Genomic DNA, 18,696 nt, shown 5'->3' with positions numbered 1-18,696 from the left:
ATTATAAAAAAAAATGGCTAACTTTGCATTTGTGACTTTGCTGTTTTATGTGCTCAAGCTTTTACACAGATACTAGGATAGCAAGGGTAAAGCCTTGCAAAATTCCCTTCAGTTGCATTCAGGTTAAGGGGACTTTTTTTTTTTTTTTTTACATTTACTGCTTTTATCTGCAAACATTTCCTAACCCTCTGTAGTGTTTTAAAGATGTCAGAATTTTCCTGAGAAAGGAGCACCATGAACGTGTTTCTTTAGGTCAATGTTTTAATCCAAAAACTCAAAACAAGACACTAAATCAAAAGTATATATATGCAAAATTAAAGACACTAGTCTTTAGCTAATGCTAAGGCAGAGTTTAAATCATACCAAATAAGTAGTGGAGACCCAGGTGTCGATATCCCGGGTCTATCGCCCAAAATCACAAGCAAGCAGAGAAGTCACTGGATAATCAAATAAGTAATAAGAAAGGCTCACCGCAGTCCAGAAGTGGTCCGGGTGCTCATGGCCCCGAACCCGTAGCCAAGGGATTAGAACAAATTCAAAGCAGGTAACACCAAGCGCACCGGACGACAGGATACTCTTTTTAAAACATCGATCTTTATTTATCCATTTAAAAACAAGACGCCTGACGCATTTCGTGCGCGTACGCACTTAGTCATAGGCAGGAAGTATACATACATTGACAAGCAAGGCCACACCCACCCCCAAATAAAATTAAAGGAAAAAAGACCAGAAAAAGAGATATCCAAAATTCAAATTCATCATTCGAAAACATCATTAGATTAAATAATCCATAATAAAGAAAAAACAAATGACATAATCATATTAAACATAACAACTAATGTCAAAGACAGAGTTTAAACCATTGGGGCAATGCATACCCAGTATAAATATCCATTTCCCCTCTAGGCGCAAGAGCCTAGCGTAAATGTCTGAACCACGTTCATCCGGTAAAACTCTGTCTATAACCTGAATCTGCAAAAAAGATACATTTGCCTCACAGCATTGCACAAAGTGTCGAGATATAGAACTGTTACTGTCCTAAGAAACTATGGGCCTGATTCACTAAAGTGCGATAAAAATTATCACACGCTTTTTTGTGGTAAAAAAGACGCGAAAATTAGCACGCGATTCACCATAGTATTATCGCGTGCGATAAGTCGCCATTTTCGCATGCGGTATTTCTCGCTAAAAAATGATTTCTTGCCAATAAAATATGTACTTACAGTGTTATTTATTCAAGTATGTGTCTTTTTACTCAATTTTACTCAAAATTAACACCTACTACAGGCAGGCGAAAAATTATAGAAAGAGTTTTTTCAATAAAATATAGACTTACAGTGTTATTTAAGTATGTGTCTTTTTACTCAATTTTACTAAAGTCTTGGCATGTATGGAATTTCGCTACTAATATACAGTACTATAGCGGTGAATATGTTGTCGCCAAAATATACAGTACTATAGCGGTGAATATTTTGTCGCGATAATATACTGTACTGTATCGGCGAATATTTTTTTGCGCAAAATACATTACTATGTATATTTTGCCGATTTTTTATTGCGATTTTGTAATCTCGCGGACATTTTGAGGCGATTTTGTAATCTCGTGACGTGCGACTTGGGGCTATTTTGTGTCATTGAGCCTGCAGCCACCAAACTGAGAGGACATGCCTGGGGTTTCTGACTTGCTACCAGGGGAGAGGTGCTACATTATCAGCGTGCTCCTGCGTGCAGGATATGACCACCCACCGCTGGGGGACTTAGGGGTCCACAAGAGAAAGAGGGCAATCCTGGGCGAGCTAAGAGAGTGTTTGCTCGCTGGGTCTGCCCTTGATGTAGACCCCTGCCAGCTCCAGCGTCTGTGGTCCGACCTGAAGCGCAGGAGCCCAGAACTGGTCGCTGAAATTGCGGAAGGTAATTATTGTACTTTATTATGCTTTTACAGTATACATTCAGTAAAAGATTTAGCAAGTAATTTGAACTAAAGGTAAAAATTTAAGAAATGTCAGGGATGATGAAAGTAACATAGTAAGTTGGGTTGAAAAAAGACATACGTCCATCACGTTCAACCATAATGCCAGTGAGGAACTGAAACGTTGGTCACAATAAACCTCTGAATATTATTTCACATCTTTGTGTGTGCCGTCACCCCATGCCTGTCTAGATTTTGTTTTGCCACAGGCACCCAGGTATTATTGTTCCTTAGGGTGTGCAGCTTCCCAGCACTTCGTATTGTATATATATATATATATACACACACACATACACATCTATTTTCAAATACAAATGCATAAATAAGTTTAAAGCAGGGGGGAAGCAGCAGGGAGCGGCCCATAGTGTGAGTCATTTGGGGAAGGGCCACGAATGTTTTAGGGGGCCCTGGCTAACAATGTCTGTGTGTCCTTTGGATTGATGTGAGGGTTCACAGGGGGAGGGGCCATTGGGGGCGTGGGAGGAGGGGGGCCCAAAAAATGTTGTTGTGAGGGGCCCCGTTATTTATGATGGTGTATGAATGTATATATATATATATATATATATATATATATAATATATTACACAAAATAACATCTTGCAATACTATTTCACAGAACTTCAGCTGGCGCCTCCTCCCCAGGCCCTCAAGGCTCTACCGGCCCCGTGGCCCGACCAGCAGCCCCCGAGGCCCATCCACTGGCCCCTGCGGCCCAACAATTGGCCCCCGAGGCCCCAGGACCATTGGCCCAAGAGGCCGGACAATTGGCCCCCGAGGCCCGACAACTGGCCCCAGAGGCCCAAGAACTGGCCCCAGAGGCCCCAGGACCATCGGCCCAAGAGCCAGAAGAGGACTCCGAGGCCGAATATGCCCCCGAGGCCCTAGGGTCCCCCGAGGCCCCAGACACCCCCCCCCCTTCTTTCCTCCCCCATTTTCCCCCCAGGCCCTTGGGTTCTCCCCCCAGGCCAAGCGCTGGGCGCCAGGTTCTCCTGCGGGACCATCAGTGCAGGAGGACCTGGCCAACATGAAGGCTGAGCTGGCCCAGCTCCGGGGGGAAGTGGATGAGTTAAAGAGGGACATGGAAGAACTCAAGGGCAGCAAGCCCTAAGTTTTTTTCCCCCCCTTTTTTCCAACCTTTTTTCTTTATTTTATTATTATAGTAAAATTTTATATTTTTCTACTTTTGAACTGAGTAATGTCTACTTATTTTGCCTTACTTGATATGGTATTCTATACTTTCATGTAGTTTCCCCTACACTCTTACATTTATCAGTAACAGCATCAATATGCTATATGGGTTAAATGTTTGCAAATATTCTGCCAACAATTTTGTCTGTAGCCCATTTTGCTGAATAGTAAAACTTGCGTTAATTAGTACGTAGCGTATTTTCTGGCGAGTGTGATAACTGCCAATCCAATGTTTTGTTGCCAGAATAATTGCAATATTATATATGTCCCCGTTTATTAAAGTGCCCATAACATATTTGCCATTTATTCTGTGTCTAAAATCTCTAACTTAATTTAAGCCACTTTAGCAAACAGACCCCTAAGTATTTGGCTAAATATTCTTAAATGCCCCCCCCCCCCCCATTTTATTATCTCTAGCACTTCTTTTTTTTTTTCTTACTTATATTTTTATTGGTTTTTTGGTTTTTTTTTGCAAATAAACATTTATATAACAACTCTCTAGCACTCTGTGCTCTCCCAGGGCAAAATGTCGCCATTTTTATGCTGCCGATTGTCGCGTGCGTAATGTCGCGACAATTAGCGCATGCAATAAATAGCGTGCATGCGGAAAATACCATGCATGCTATTTATCGCGACAAACCTATCGCATGAAATACCACGCGTAAAAAAGCGCAAGTATGCTTATAGTGAATCGTGCGAAAAGTCGTGAAAATTAAGACGTGATAAAATTTGTAACGCGCGCTATAAATAGCGCACGTTTTATCGCACTTTAGTGAATCGGGCCCTATGTGTCTTATGCGTCTCACGCATCCTGCTCTTTAGTGGCCTGATCGTGCAGCCAACATACTGAATGTTACAATGTAGGCAAGTCAACAGATACACAACATATTGCATGTTACAATTAGCATAACGCGCATGTCAAAGAATCTGCCTGACACAGAACTCGGAAAAGCAGTAGACCGTTTTACATAGGTGCAAGAGACACACCTACGTGCCCCTTTAGTTGCTAGCCATGTAGTTCTGGTCGGTTGTGACTTCCATAGTGTGGGGGAAAGAACATTTCCCAAAGTTAGGGCTTTATGTGCTACAAATTTTGTACTGTTTTCTCCTAACAGGGGCACCAGGCTGGGGTACAAGGTAAGCGATTAAAGTCACTTGGGGGTGCCTAACATTTTGGCACCCACAAGTGACTTTGCCTTTCCTTCTCCTTTAAGAGAGGCTATACCGGATACAATGGGTCTGCCTACTGGTGGATGTTCATTTTTATGAACCTTTGGCAAATGGTGAAATAAGGGTATTTTAGGGTTCTTGGGTACCAAATATTACCTTATTTTCTCAGTTACAAATCCATTCATAAATGCTTCATCAACTAAATCAGCAAGGATCTTAGAATCTTGAATTTTGGATATCTCTTTTTCTGGTCTTTTTTCCTTTAACTTTATTTGGGGGTGGGTGTGGCCTTGCTAGTCAATCATTGTCACCTTGCTATTTAATCTCCTTATGATGTATGTATACTTCCTGCCTATGACTAAGTGCGTACGTGCACGAAATGCGTCGGGCGTCTTGTTTTTAAATGAATAAATAAAGATTGATGTTTTAAAAAGAGTATCCTATCGTCCGGTGTTACAATGTTTTGTCCTACTCAAAGTGTCTTGAGAAAGATCTTCTGAATAGCTGACCTAAATCACCACTTTTTGTTTCATTAGGGCTCTGGTACACGGGGAGATTAGTCGCCCGCGGCAAAACTCCCTGCTCGCGGGCGACTAATCTCCCCGAGTTGCCTTCCCCCTGCCATCCCACCGGCGAACATGTAAGTCGCCGGCGGGATGGCAGACGCGGCGGGGCGATTTCGGGAAATCGCCGAAAAAGCCTTGCGAGTCTTTTTCAGCGATTTGCGCTAAATCGCGCCGCCGCGTCTGCCATCCCGCCGGCGACTTACATGTTCGCCGGTGGGATGGCAGGGGGAAGGCAACTCGGGGACATTAGTCGCCCGCGAGCAGGGAGTTTTGCCGCGGGCGACTAATCTCCCCGTGTACCAGAGCCCTTAAAAAACATTTACAATGTGTGAAAGAAAAATCCAAAGCAGATAGGATTGGACAAGAAAAGGAAAAAGTCTTGCTATAAGGCAGTTCTGTCCAACTGGAGGCCCCCCAATGTGTGGCCCCCCACCCGTCTGGCTGCTTTGATGGCTTACCTTTGTGTAAGCTTTAAATAGTATCAGTACCGAGATTAACGGTCCCCTGCATAGTTCACACCTCAGATTCAGGCTGTAATCCCCCTGTATTGTTTGAACATGTAATCCCCTCTACTATTCACACTCTGCTATCTCTGCATTGTTCACCCCCTGATGGGGGTTGCTGTGATATCCACAGGGGAGGAGGAGGCATATGGATTTTAGGGTGCTGCGCTACCACCATTGTGATAACGAAATGGCTTCCATTAGCAGCCCTCCACTATGTATGCTAGAGAAATTCCGGCCCTCGGCACCACAGAAGTTGGACAGCAGTGCTATAAGGTATTTGTGTATGTAAGTTGCCTATATCTGATTGGTAAAGCCTTGCAAAAAAAAAAAAAAAATCAACTGCATTCAGGTTAAGGGGACTTTTTTTTTTTGTTTTACATTGGTACAAACACACATACATTATATATATATCCCATGGAGGTCTGCATTTGTAGTCACACACAAAATTTAAGAAAACAATACAGGCTGATCCAACTTTGATGTAATGTCCTTAAAACAAGTCAAAATGAGGCTTAGTAGTGTGTGTGGCCTCCACATGCCTGTATGACCTCCCTACAATGCCTGGGCATGCTCCTGATGAGGTGGCGGATGGTCTCCTGAGGGATCTCCTCCCAGACCTGGACTAAAGCATCCACCAACTCCTGGACAGTCTGTGGTGCAATGTGGCGTTGGTGGATGGAGCGAGGCATGATGTCCCAGATGTGCTCAATTGGATTCAGGTCTGGGGAATGGACGGGCCAGTCCATAGCATCAATGCCTTCGTCTTGCAGGAACTGCTGACACACTACAGCCACAGGAGGTCTAGCACTGTCTTGCATTAGGAGGAACCCAGAGCCAACCGCACCAGCATATGGTCTCACAAGGGGTCTGAGGATCTGATCTTGGTACCTAATGGTAGTCAGGCTACCTCTGGCGAGCACATGGAGGGCTGTGCAGCCATCCAAAGAAATGCCACCCCACACCATTACTGACCCACTGACAAACCAGTCATGCTAGAGGATGTTGTAGGCAGCAGAATGTTCTCCACAGCGTCTCCAGACTCTGTAACATCTGTCACGTGCTCAGTGTGAACCTGCTTTCATCTGTGAAGAGCACAGGGGGCCAGTGGCGAATTTGCCAATCTCTGTGTTCTCTGGAAATGCCAAACATCCTGCACGGTGTTGGGCTGTAAGCACAACCCCCACCTGTGGGCATCGGACCCTCATACCACCCTCATGGAGTCTGTTTCTGACCATTTGAGCAGACAGATGCACATTTGTTGCCTGCTGGAGGTCATTTTGCAGGGCTCTGGCAGTGCTCCTCCTGTTCCTCCTTGCACAAAGGCGGAGGTAACGGTCCTGCTGCTGGGTTGTTGCCCTCCTACGGCCTCCTCCACATCTCCTGATGTACTAGCCTGTCTCCTGGTAGCACCTCCATGCTCTGGACACTACGCTGACAGACACAGCAAACCTCACATTGATGTGCCATCCGGGATGAGCTGCACTACCTGAGCCATTTGTCTGGGTTGTAGACTCATTGCTACCACTAGATTGAAAGCACCGCCAGCATTCAAAAGTGACCAAAACATCAGCCAAAAAGCATAGGAAGTCAGAAGTGGTCTGTGGTCATCACCACATCTTGGGTGAGCATTCTGTTGTCCCACACAAAATGATGTAAATGTGTTGATTTTGCAGAAGCTGAAATGACAGAAATGACAGATCATATGGGGTATGTTCACATTGGGGCCCCTACATGCCACATACTTAGGTAAACCTATACATATTGGGCATCATACTGTTCAGTGGACCCCTGGCGTTCAAATTCTGGGTGTTTTCTTTTTGGTATCTAATGATATGTGGGAGATAAGATGCTGCAAACTGGAAACTTTGAGAGGATTTTTGGAAATGTCATCAAAAATGCCAACTTTAGGAAGGCTTTGTGGCTTGGTACTATGGCGTAGAAAGACATGGATACCCATTTTGAATTCAGGAGAATGTGTACTTTTCAAAAATATATGGCTTTCTGGGGTGAGTGTACTTTTTGTAGCTTTATCCTACATAATATGATGTAAATGTGTTGATTTTGCAGAAGCTGGAATGACAGAAATGATAGATCATTTGGGGGTATGTTCACATTGGGGCTCCTACATGCCACATATTTAGGTAAACCTATACATATTGGGCATCAAACTGTTCAGTGGACCCCTGGCGTTCATATTTAGGGTGTTTTATCTGGTTACTTTATGACCTGTAGGAGATAAGATACTATAGACTGGAAGCTTTGAAGCGATTTTTAAGAAATTTCACAAATTTTGATAAAAACCAATAACTTTAGGAAAGCATTTCAACTTGGTAGTTTCGAGTAGACAGACAGTTCTACCTATTCTGGATTCCCCAGAATCTATTCTTTCTAAAAATGTATAATTTTCTGGGATAAACTTTCTGTTAGTGGAATTTTTGACCTTGAAATCTAAAGTATGCAGCAGGAGCAGTGCTTTGGAAATTTGGTAGTGAACTGCTGGGAGTTTTTGACCTATACAAAAACATTTCATGCATAAAATAATTTTTGTTTCTGTTGTATATGTTTATATTATGGAAAATATTTTTTTTTTTTTTCATTTTTTTTTAGACATTTAGAAGCCTATATCTTGTTACAGAATTGGAAGTACACACAAATTCCACCATATTTTGAAAGCTTAGGTTGTCCTGAAAAAAACAATATATAGTTTTCTTGGGTAAACTAAAAGTCCCCCCTAGGAAAAGCCCCTAAAGTGAAACAGTGCAAAATGTTCAAAAGCTTTCTGGCAGTAGAAGTTCCACTTTATTCAAAACAGCTGGCAGTGAAAGGTTTAAAGGAAGGAGCCAGTCTGCAATGTTTATCACAGAAAAATGGCGAAGAGTCCAAAGCTTCATTTCTGAGTTTGTTATATGCAAATTCAGCCCATGGAAGAAGTTTTGACCAGAAGTCATAGTTCTGGGAAATAAAACAGCGAAGAAACCACTTCAGGTGTTGACTGGTTCTCTTAGTTTGGCCATTACTTTGTAGATAAGTTGAAGAGATGTTCAGACCAATCCCCTAAAACTTGCAGAAGGCCTGCCAAAAAGGGAGAACAATTTGACCCCCCAGTCAGAAGCAATAGAATGAAGACCATAGAGCCCAGACATCTCTTTACAAAAATACTTGCCAGGAGGGCAGCAAAAGAGAGCTTTTTCAAAGAAATGAAATGGGCCATCTTGCAAAAGCAATCCACGACCACCAAAATTGTAGTAAAATCTGCTGATTTAGGTAAATCCAAAATAAAGTCCATGGAAATGTCAGACCATGGCTGATTTAGAAAAGGCACGAGGAGACCATAGGTAAGAGAATGTGAAATTGTCTGTTGGGCACAGACAGAACATGCAGCAACAAACTGAATGAGAGATGACCACCAAAAATATCTAAAAAAATTAGGTTGAGACATTTCTTAATCACAGTGATCAGTGATCTTAGATGAATGATCCCATGAGCCAAACAATCCTGAGGTACAAAAGTCTTACCCAAAGAACATTTCATTGGAACTTCAGAAAAAGGCTGGACTAGGGATTACTGGAGCCACCAATCACTCAGGGGGAATAACTGGGCTGGGAGGGACCATGGAAGTTTCTATGGCAGTCAAAAGATGTAGATTGTGCATTTGCTTTGGTATTTTTATGTCCGGGTCTATTGATGATGATGAAAGTGAATCTGTAAATAAAATAATGCCCATCTAGCTTGCCAAGATTTAATCACAGAAGAAATGTATTCCAAATTCTTATGAAGAAAATCTTATGTGAAGATTGTAACTGGCTCCACAGATTCCACAGATTCCTTCACAAATGGTTCCATTCTCCTGGTTGCAAGCATCATAATTTCTTGGAACAGGGGAGCATTTTCAAAAGAAAAAAGAACAGAGATGAAGACTACCTTGAAATTCAGTTCGTTGAGATAGGATAGCCCCAATCCCTGAATCAGATGAATCAACCTTGAGGATGAATGAAGTAGAATTGTGGCTGAATTAAAACTGTAGCAGAAGCAAAGGCCTTCAATGTTTCAAAAGTCCTCTGGGGCCTCAGGAGACCAAGTAAATATAGAGTCCTTGCAGGTGAGAGATGTGATTGGAGTCACATTCTAAAAGAATCCCTTGAAAAATCTCCAGTAGAAATTGGCGAATCAAAGAAAATGTTGAATGACTTTCAGTTCCATAGGCGTAGGCCAATGTAAAATTGCAGAAACCTTTGTTGGATCCATTTGAAAGCCAGAGAAAGAAAGGAAATTTTAGACTGGTGGAATTCACACTTTTCCAACTTTGATTAAAGATTATTTTCTTAAAAATAATGTAAAACAATCTTGACTTGAAGACTCTGTTCTCATGGGGAGAAAGAAAACACCAAGATGTTGTCAAAGTAAACTACTAGGCAGGACTGTGACATGTCACAGAAGGTGTAATTTATGAAATCTTGGAAGACCATAGGGGCATTGCACAACCCAAAGGGAATAACAAGGTATAGTGCCCATTATGGGCATTGAATGCAGTCTTCCACTCATCACCCTGACAGATGCAGATTAATCTGTCAAATAGCTCCTGAATTAGGAGATAAGGGTAACGCTTCTTAACCATAATTTTGTTTAGCTCATGATAGTCAATACAGGGCCTGAGACCACCATTCTTTTGGACCAGAAAGAAACCAGCACTCGCAGGGGAAGTGGATTTCCTAATGAAGCCTCTGTAAAGATTTTCCTCAATGTATTCTTTTATGGCTTGGGTCTCTGGGAAAGGTTCTACCTCTAGGAGGAATAGTACTAGGAATAATCCTGATTGGGCAGTTGCACAGCCTATGAGGAAAAAATTCAGATTGGATACGATAATTTCTTAGGATCGCAAATATCATGAATATGCTTACGAAAAAATCGTATTAGTCACGATGATATCGTATTGGCGATCCGAAAGTCACAAAATTTTCGTACCGAATGATCATAAAATGCAGGAAAACCTTTCCAACTTTGATCCTTCTGTGCATGATTTTGGAAGCCTCCATAGGACTCAATGGCACTCCAACCTGGCCCAAGGAAAGTCACGATAACGAAGCTTGAATGAATCCAAAACTTTTGTACTTGCTGCGATTATGTCGCGTAATTTTTATCACACAGTACGAAAAAGTTGTGTAAAATACGAATGCTCCGATCGAAAAAACGCTCGGAGGGTTCGTGGATTGATAAATTTCCCCATAACTGTGTATTTTAGTATCACAATAGCTTTGGATATTATGCTTGTTCAAGAAATCATAAAATCAGAAAGCCCTCTTAAAGGCATTAACAGAATCTGCAACAACAACATTACTAGGAAGGGCATTCCACAATCTCACCCCACCCTGAAAACCCACCTTACTGCTTCAAATAAAGATCCGTTCCTTTAACCTAAAAGGGTGGTCTCTGGTTCGCTAATTGTTTTTATGGGAAAAAAGAGCATCCCCTATCTGCCTAAAATCCCCTCTAATGTACTTTTACAGAGTAATCATGTTCCCGTGCAAGCGTCTTTTTTCCAGAGAACAACCCCAACCGTGACAGTCTAACCTCATAGTTTAAATCTTTCATCCCCTTTACCAGTTTAGTTGCAGGTCTCTGCACTCTCTCCAGCTTATTAATATCCTTCTTAAGGACTGGAGCCCAAAACCGCACTGCATATTCAAGGTGACGCCTTACTAGAGACCTAGAGACCTATAAAGATTATTTTCTCATCCCTTGAGTCAATGCCCTTTTTTATGCAAGAGAACACTTTATTTGTTTTAGTAGGTACTGAATGACATTACCAGGAATTAGACTACTTGTTATCTACAAAAATCCCCAGATCCTTTTCAATTAAGGTTACCCCCAACACACAACCATTTAGTGTATAACTCGTGTTTATATTATTTCTACCAAAGTGCATAACTTTGCACTTGTCAACACTGAAGCTCATTTTCTATTTTGTTGCCCAGTTTTCCAATTTTGTCAAATCGTTCTGCAAAGTGCCAGTACCCTGCATCAGAGGACCTGCACAGAAGTTTTTTTTATCAGCACCTGTAGTTTAAATTTATGTTTCTATTCCTTCAGACAGTTTGGGGGGTAAGGTTGTGATCATAAATTTAAACAGCTGGAGCTGATAAAAAGCTTACATGCCGAAGGTCCTCCAATGCGAAGACAACTTCCGGGTCAGTGCACACAGGAATTCAAGCACCCGTGTCGCCTTTTCGCTGTGCTGCTATAGAGCAGTTTATGACTAAAATTCTAAATGAAGCATTTAAAAAAGACAAGGGGAAAGGGTAGGCCTAATATAAGAGATGTTTTGCAGTGAATAAGGTAAGCAAATATTTGTGTGTTACTGTTCCTTTAAATAACTTTGTCCAGAACTTAAATGTAAACGCAAATGTAAATAATTTATACTGGTTTCATTGAGTTTTGAATTAGATTCATCTTGTTTTAGCATTTTGTCATACGGTTGTCTCTTGTAATGAACATTATTTTGCACATCTGGAATCCGTTTGTTACAAAAAAATAAATAAAAATATTCAAAAATAAAGAGCTTTGGCAATCACAGTGCTAAGCTTATTTAATACCCTGGGATGAATGCCATCTGGTGCTGGACCTTTGTTTACCTTTACATGTTCAAGTCTCTTTTGAATTTCCTCCTGAGTGACCCATGCATCAGTAGTTATATTACTATAATTGGGTCTATTAAAAAGGGAAGCCTGGATTAGCTGGCTCCTCAGCTGTATAGACAGATGAAAAAAAAGAGTTCAAAATTTCTGCTGTTTCCCTATTCCCATCAACCAACTGACACCCCTTTGATAATAAAGGTCCAACGCCTTCTTGCTATATTTTTACTATTTACGTATTTAAAAAATAATTTAGTATTCCTTTTACTCCTAACTGCCTGATAGCTTTTTTTGCATGCTTTATTTTCTTCCGTGTAACTGATGAAAGTTTCTGCTGTTCCAACTAACTTGAATGCTTTAAAAGCACATTTTTTCTTATCAACCTTGACAACAACACTTTTATTTCAACCATAAAGGTTTTGCTTTGTGATGCCTTTCCTTGCTTATGTAACCCTTTCTTGGCTGTAACCCAGCCAACAGTACGGCTAGATAGGTTTAGAGCATGGGGTACACACGACTCAATCCTTCAGAGGGGGCCTTTGCTATGTGGAAGGGACCAAACGAAGCTATGGTGTAGTGCAACTACAACCCACTGTAGCTGTGTGCAGTGCACAATAACAATTGGGCGCCAGAAGGTTCTTGCAGTTGAACAATAGAATCAGTTTATTGTCAGAGACAATCAATATGCAGGGTTAGTACAATATACTCACATACAGCAGTTTAGTATAGCATTTCTCTGAGGACAGCACAGAGAGGGTGCACACCCATTCCTCCCAACTCCTCTTGAGTCTGGCCAGGGTCAGTGCCACCGGTTCAATTATCCACCCTTTGGAACAGTATGATTGGATACCACACTATTTAGGTTTAACACCTCAAGCCCTCAGGGTCCCACAGCAACTCTGGGTCAGGGTTCTGATACTGCCTGCCTCCTATGTCTAAACCGTGGCCCTACGCTAAGGCAACAGTGCCTGTCTGGAAGGGTACTTCCAAACTACTTTCCTTGGGGGAGCCAAACTGCTCTTGCTTCCTTCCCTCTCTATCTTACTTTCCTAGAAAGTGCTCAACACAACTTGCTATCTAACTGGTCCTCATTCACGGGTCCCTGTCCTCGACTTCTCTACAGTAGATGCAGACTCTAGGGTACTCAACCTGTTGATCCCAAGCTCAGTGGAACTTCCACCTGGGTCAGCAGATACAGCCAAAGAGGAAGACACACCCTCCTGCTAAACACTATATGAGAGTGCAAGAGGTGTGGTCAACCCATATAACCAATAAGCATAAGGCAAACTCTAAACTGATACATGGGTGTTTGCCCAGTAACAGCACAGACTAATGAAATGGTAGGGCTTTCAGCCATAGGGGCTAGTTAACCCTATGGATCCCTACACTTACAAAGGGAACATAATGACCTGTATATTTGCTAAGTAATGGTTTAAAAATATTGAATTTTTCTTCTATGTTTAACCTTGTGAAAAGCAGAGACCCTTATATTGGCAAAGTTTGCACATTTTGTGTTTTTGTTACTCCCTTATAGAGCTGTCTCTGCAGCATTATCTCAAAGGAGACCATGTTATGCTCACTGTTCCCTAAATGCTCACCAACACAAATGTTAGAGATTAGTTCAGTATTATTAGATATCACCAGATCCAAAAGAGATCACTCCTAGTAAGTTCTTGACTGCCTGAAATAAAAGGTTGTCATTTAGCATATTTACAAACCTACTAGCTTTTTCTGACTTAGCCACCCCATTACTCCAGTCAATGTCTGGGTATTAAAGTTCCCCATAAGAACAACTTGACCTAGCAGTGAAGCCTCCTCCATTTGCAGTAGAAGCTGGGTCTCATCCTCCTCGCTTATACATGGTGGTTTAAAGCATAGACCATTTTCTTTGTAACCTTTAGTCCTGCTGAAATCTCTACCCCGTCCCTGGCAATTTCTTTAGCACATGGCTTTAAATCTGACTTAACATAAAGAGAAACCCCTCCACCCTGTTCACACCCTTTTTAGTAAGGACAGAGGGATTAACTATTTAAATTTTCAGCCCAGTCGCATGTTTCATCCCCCCAGGTCTCAGTGATACCAATAAAATAATAATTTTCAGTACATGGCAATAGACTCCAGCTCTCCTGATTTACCAGACAAGCTACTTGCATTAGCCGGCATGCAGCAGAGATTACTACCTCTCCCTCTGATATTTACATTAGGTAACAGAGAGTTTAAGGTTACCTAAGGTTAATATTAGGCTGTTTCCTTTGCAACAGAGGAAGCTCCATAGCTGGTAAACTGTATGCCCTCCTAACTCCTCCCCCATGACCCCATGACAATTCCACTGCCCCTCTAGCTTTCCCATAAAACTCCTCTTCCCTAGTTAAAACACTCTTCCAGCCCCTTAGCCATTCTTTCCCCTAACTGAGTGGACCCCCTTCCAATAAGGTGCAATCGGTCATGGCTATATAGATTGTACCCCAAAGAAAAGTCAGGCCAGTGCTCTAGGAACCCAAACCCTTCCTTCCTACACCAAGACTTTAGCCACACATTTAGCTTCCTAAGCTACCGCGGTCTCCCTAAACTTGCACATGGAAAAGGCAAAACTTCAGAAAAACTTACCTTGGAGGACCTTTCCTTAATCTTAGAGCCTAGATCCCTGGACTCACTCTTTAAGATCCTCCACCTACCTTTAATTTTGTCATTAGTACCAATATGTACCAATACAGTTGGGTCATGCCAAGCCCCAAAACTACTAGAGAAACTTGTCTCCCAGCTGTTAGAGAGATCAGCCCCATCACAGCAAAGGAAGCATCAATGAAATTTCCTGCTGCCCCAGAATCTAGAAGCACTTGACAGGAAAAGGGTTTGGAGGAATAGGTCAAGGAAGCTGGGACAAATATTATTAAATTATTATTCATTTTTATGGGAGTGCCTAAGGGAGACTCCTTGCTCAAACCTAGGTGGAAGCATTTTCCTGACTATTAGGTTTCATGGGCCATGACTTGTGAAGATGAGTGCTCTGCACACACTATAAGCAGAGACACTCTTGCAACGCTCTTATTTGGAGAGAGACGAGCGGACCCTAGCTGCATGGGCTCTTCAGCTTGAGTGCACTGAATCATTTGTGATTGCCTTTCCCTAATTTTGGTGTCTATGTGGATGACCAGGGATACAAATTCCTCAAACAGAGTAGCTAAATCTCTAGTGGGTTTTTTTGTGGCTGATATCATCATTAAGACCTTGTCAAAAATCTGCTACCAGAGTGTCATTGTTCCACATGACCTTGGCAGCTACAGTATAAAAATCTATGGCATATTCTGAAAATCTATGGCATATTCTGAGCCTCGTGAAATCTTCATGATGTGGACTGAAGCACCGATCTTACAAACATGGAAATGAAGGCCAATTAAGAGGATTGTTTCACTCCCAAAGTGGTGATGCCTAAGCAAGAGCTTTGTGGATAAAGAAAAATTCACCAGCACACCCTTGCTCCTCCAAAAAAAAAAAACGTTGCCTGGTGCACAGTATCAAGAGGGAACGGCACGCTCCAATCTGAATTCGAAAACCATAGATACTGGCACAGCAAGGCAGTTATAAGTTATAAGTCTGACGAAGGGGTTCACCCTGAAACATGACTGTGTTGCACTAAATAAACGTGCAGGTTTTTCCTGCTTAGAACTGCCTTGCTTTTAACTGCCTCAAAAGGCCACCTCAGAATCACCCACATAACGGATGGGTTCAGGAGTCTTTGGCTCCAAACACTGTGCCACAGGAGAAGAAACAACCGGAGCTAGGAACTGAGGTGAGGGAGCTGTACCTCCATGAGCACCTTGGAGAGCGTCCAGCTAAGAAGAGAAGTTGAAGAGTTTGGGATAAATGAGCTTGCTGAGCCTCCTGGATCTCAAGTCGCTTGAGGAGAGCTTCCAAAGAAGTTGAAAATAGGGATGCACCAAACCCACTTTTTTGGGTTAGGCCGAACCCCTGAACCCACCCCGATGAACTGAACCGAATCCGAATAAGCATATGCTAATTAGGATAGAGAAGGGCTAGAAACTGACACGCGCACAGCACGTGGTGAAAAATCCCCCCCCCTACCGAATGCTAATTAGCATATGCTAATTTATGCTAATTAGGATTCGGTTCGGCCGGGACCGACTGAAACCTAATCCTTCAAAAAAAGGCTAGATTTGGCCGAAATCCCGAGCCGAATCCAGGATTCGGTGCATCTCTAGTTGAAAACAAAATGAGAAACATTAGTGAAAGAAGGAAAAGCAAAAATCATACAAAAAACTGGCTGCATTACTGTGCACACCCTTTAACAATCAAGGACATGTCAGCATTCTGAATCATTAACAATCAAAAGAAAAAAGAGGCCTCCAAGCACACTAGGAATCCACAGGGCCAGAAAACTGGGCCATTGGAGAGGTCTACTTTTTAACTGAACTTCAATAAAGAAGATTTTTACTTTTATTTTCTGGCCCTTTGGATTCCTAAAGTGCTTGGAAGCCCCTTTTCTTTTGATTGCTCCCTGAGCTGAGAGTCTGGGGGTTATGAACCTGGACCACCTATCAAATTTGTTGATTTACTACGGGTACTTGTGCCACCTTCTTTAGCAGTTGTTTAATGCATTTATAATCAACGATAACATTTGGTCTCATCTCATATAGTAGTTAGTATATACCGGTCATCATCTGAAGTGACTCTGATTAGGCTCAGTTTTGTGTTTCTGTAGGATTATTGCTCTTGATGTCATACTCCAAAAGCCGTGGTCCACAAAGGACTTTCAAAACATAAATGTGTTAACAATCACTGAAAGGTATCAAGGGGTGCATGGAGTACGGTGATCAACAAGTGGAAAAAATATGGCTCAATAGTGACTACCAAGATTAGGACATCCCTTCAAGATTGATAAGAAGACAAGTAGGCCCAAGAGGCCTAAAGCAACATTAAAGGAGCTACAGTATTTCTTGGCAAGAACTGGTTGTTTTTGACACCATCAGTCGTATTATGGCACCATCAGTTGTATTCTTAACGTCTGGGTTATGAGGTAGGATAGCAAGACGAAAGCCTTTACTCACAAATTTAAAACACCCATGCCCAGCTAAACTTTGCAAAAAGGTATACCCAATCTCCCACAACCATGTTGTGGAAAAATGTATTTTCGTTTGATCAGACCAAGGTTGAACTATGTGGCCATAATTACAAAAGGTATGTTTGGCGTGAAAATAACCACTTTATCACAAGAACACCATACTCACAGTGAAGCATGGCAGAGGCGGTATTCAGCCTTGGGGCTGTTTTTCATCAGCTGAAATTGGTGCTTTAGTCAAGGTGAATAGAATCATGAATCACTCAGGTTAGCAAGGGACTGGGCAGTTGATGTGTTTAGTATCATATAAATAGTATAAAAATATATATACAGTATAAATAGTTAAAAGCACACACCCACAACCAATGGCACAATTCCTCCTAGTCATGTGTTCTGACGAAAGCTAATGAAACCACTGAACACTGTTGATACTAGTTCAGGTGATTCAGATGGGGATGAGATTTTAGCCACTAATTCACACATTGCCATTGCTTCTGTAGAGGTCGATGAGGCCGTATCAAGCTCTCCCCCTTTTCTGGAGCACTCTCCGGCCATGAGCAACAAGCCTCCCTCGGGAAGGGGAAACACAAGGGGTACCCATAGAGGAGGGGGCAAAAGGGGCTACGGACACAAAATGTAGACATTCCAATTCCAAAGAGAGCATACGCTCTCTTTGGGGGAAATCAGTGTGCTACAGAAGGGCCTTTCTTTTGTGCCATCTTATCACTTTAATTCCTTTGAATGGGAGTTTTTCAAATTGTGTCGTATCATTAATTTGAAGCATCATTTAATGAATTCTGATAATAAACAAACGGATTCAACATCATTAAAGCTTAAAAGCCTGTTCACACCACCGGTTACGAATCCTGCTATTAAGTTGTTTAAACAAGCTGTGGAGAGGGATGTCTTAAATGGTGTTAAACCTAAATATCGTGACAACCTGTAATGAACGACTAGCTCTAAAATCTTTGAAAGAGGATAAGGGTATTGTGATTCGCCCTGCTGACAAGGGGGGTGGGATTGTGCTCATGAATTACTGTGATTATTGGAATGATAATCACAATTGTCGGACGATACTGTATACAGACAGACTGTATACAGTATGGGTCAATTGTCGGACGATACTGTATACAGACATTTACATGGAGACCCAAGTTCTGCATTTAAGGTGAAGGTTTTCAGAGTTATAGATGCGGCAATCAATACAGATGTGGTGAGTAAACAACTGGGTGAATTCCTGAAGTTGGAGCACCTGGTTTGCCCAGTACTTTATACTTTGCCAAAAATCATAAAAGCCTTATGCAGCCACCAGGGCAACCAATCGTGTTTGGACGGAACTCTCTGCTGCACCATATTTGCTTATATTTGGACACTATACTACAGCCGGCTGTACAGAAAACACCTACCTATCTTAAGGACACCCCACAATTTGCTGGACAGCATTAAGCAACTTAGAGTCCCTGTGGGCACACGTTGCTTCTTAGCGAGCATGGACTTGGTTAGCCTGTATACTTGTATTCCGCATGGCGAGGGTTTGGCTGCCACGCGGTGTGCATTAGAAGCACTGGATGGCTATGAGGGGGCCCCCAAT

At 42.2% G+C, this 18,696-nt stretch overlaps 1 protein-coding gene across 2 annotated transcripts in view; it reads right to left on the bottom strand.

Moving 5' to 3' along the window:
- nab1 (NGFI-A binding protein 1) overlaps positions 1-18,696 on the bottom strand; it is a 90,817-nt gene that overhangs the window by 47,886 nt on the left and 24,235 nt on the right.

The sequence above is a fragment of the Xenopus tropicalis genome, chromosome 9 (assembly GCF_000004195.4).
Source record: "Xenopus tropicalis strain Nigerian chromosome 9, UCB_Xtro_10.0, whole genome shotgun sequence".
Classification (NCBI taxonomy): Eukaryota; Metazoa; Chordata; class Amphibia; order Anura; family Pipidae; genus Xenopus; species Xenopus tropicalis.
The sequence above is the reverse complement of the archived record's forward strand: the minus strand, read 5'-3'. Positions and strand labels throughout refer to the sequence as shown.